The following is a 2,259-nucleotide window of genomic DNA, read 5'->3' on the forward strand; positions in this document are numbered from 1 at the left end:
GTCTTTGGCATTGGTGCTTTGAGACACAAAGATCCCATCAGCAGATTATGCTAGTGATACGCTGGATAGACGATCTACCATAGGGTATTGTACGTTCATCGGAGGCAATCTAGTCACATGGAAGTCCGAGAAACAAAAGGTGGTGTCATGTTCTAGTGCTAAAGTCGAATATAGAGTCATGAGGAAGCTAACTAATGAGCTGACATTGTAACGCCCCCGAACCGTGCTATGGCCGGACGGCCACAGACCAGTCCGATGCGCTACTTGGAAACATCCACCAACAGTCCAGCCGAGGTTCGAGAACACATCAGGACCCTTAGCCAGTCCACCGACAGAGCTTCCTTTTCTGCATGGGACATCTGTTAGGCTTTGCAACCCTTGAGATATCCCAGTTGTTGAGCCGACTCGGACAAAGTCTTTCATCAGCTATGCCCCGTACGAATGGAAATCCGAATGTATTAAATAATTAAAAAGGTTTATTTCAAAACGGAACCAAATGGCCCAAGAGTTCAAGGCTTAGAGCCAAAAGTCGCTAACAAAATAACATACTTTGTTTTACAAATAGACACAAAAACTACTCCGGGTTTCCTAGCGTTTACCACGTCCTCTACTTCTCTCTAGGGTTACCTGCATGACAAATTTTATCATAAGTTATCTAATATTACATAGTGAGTTACATGGCTCCTGCAGAAAATAACTACCCAATCCCCAAATCCCCAAAACAACAAGCAAGCAAGCAAGCAATGAAACAATCAATCAAGCAAGCAACAATCACACAATCAATCAGAGATAGCAATGCGGAAGTTTGTGGGCTAAGCAATAAAATCAGGTAAGCAATCAATCAACTACAACTACGTGCAATAAAATTGAACAAAAGCTAAAGAGTTTTTAACAAGTTTTTATCTTATGGGCCCGGTATGCTTCATCTCCTCGTCAACTCTGTAATCCCCCGTTTGCAACCACAAAGGCATGCACACGGATATCACCTTAGGGTAGCGAGCCCAGTAACCTCCGAGCTCTTCGTCCCAGACCCTACAACTCACGAACGTGGGTTACACGTCGCAGCTGCATGCTGTACAGATCTAGTCTGAGGACAGCCATACCTACATCTTACTACGCTAGCCGGAATTTCTCGCGGACTAAAACGCATTAAGACTTCATCAATTTGATACTTGAGGTTTTATGGTTTTTAAGCTCATAATTTTTTTCAAGTATCCTCCTTAGAAAGTTACCACCTCTGCCACTAGAACATTTCGAACTAGCAGCCAGTGAAACTTCTTCACCAAGTTACCATCTCTACCACTAGATCATTTCGATTCTAGCGTGAGAGTAACCTCACACCACATGCATATTAACAAGAAAGATCACAAAGATAAATCAAGTAAAGAATGCAACTAAAACTCCAAGCAAAACCGTTTACTTGATGGAGGTCACTGGGATCCATCTAGTTTGGTAAAATGCGCCTGAACTCACAGATAACCGGCGATCGGATCGGGGACGTTCTTCACTTAGCGGCACCTTGAATCTCCCTTGGTTGCAATCGATTTCCTATCTCGATGCAAAGTCTTGATGGTCGATAGTCTTGGCTTGCTTCTCTTCTCTTCTTCTCCCTTCTTCTCCTTCTTCTCCTTCTTCTCCTTCTTCTCCTTCTTCTCCTTCTCTCGCTCTTTCTCTCTTTCCTCTTCTTTTTCTTTCTCTTTGATGGTGTGAGAAATAAGAAGGCTTGGGCGAGTTTATATAGAAGGTTGTGGGCGGTGGCACTCGCCAATGCATGTTGAGCGAGTGTTCACTTAGATGCCACAAGATTGTGCTTGGTGGAAATGCACAAGACTTGTCTCAAAAGTGTCCTCTTCCTTCTCTTGAAAACACTTGGTGAAGATTGCAATACTTGGCCGATTTATACACTACTTCTCCTCTTGACAAATACTTGGTATAGACTTGCAATACTTGGCCGATTTGTACACCACTTCTCATCTTGAAAATATTTGGTGTAGAATTGCAATACTTGGCCGAGTTATACACCACTTCTTCTCTTGAAAAATATTTGGTGTAGATTTGCAATACTTGGCCACTTAAATCACCATTCCTCCTTTTGTCTTCTTGGCAAAATAATGACCACTTCTTCAATTTGTCTCCATGGTCAATTATTAACCACTTCTTCTTCCTTGCAATTTGATTGGCCAATTAAGAGACAAAATCTCCTTAATTTGCGGAATCCTGTCGGCTCGGTCGGTGGTACCACGATTCGTTGACGGTTCG

The sequence above is a fragment of the Camelina sativa genome, chromosome 12, assembly GCF_000633955.1.
Source record: "Camelina sativa cultivar DH55 chromosome 12, Cs, whole genome shotgun sequence".
NCBI lineage: Eukaryota > Viridiplantae > Streptophyta > Magnoliopsida > Brassicales > Brassicaceae > Camelina > Camelina sativa.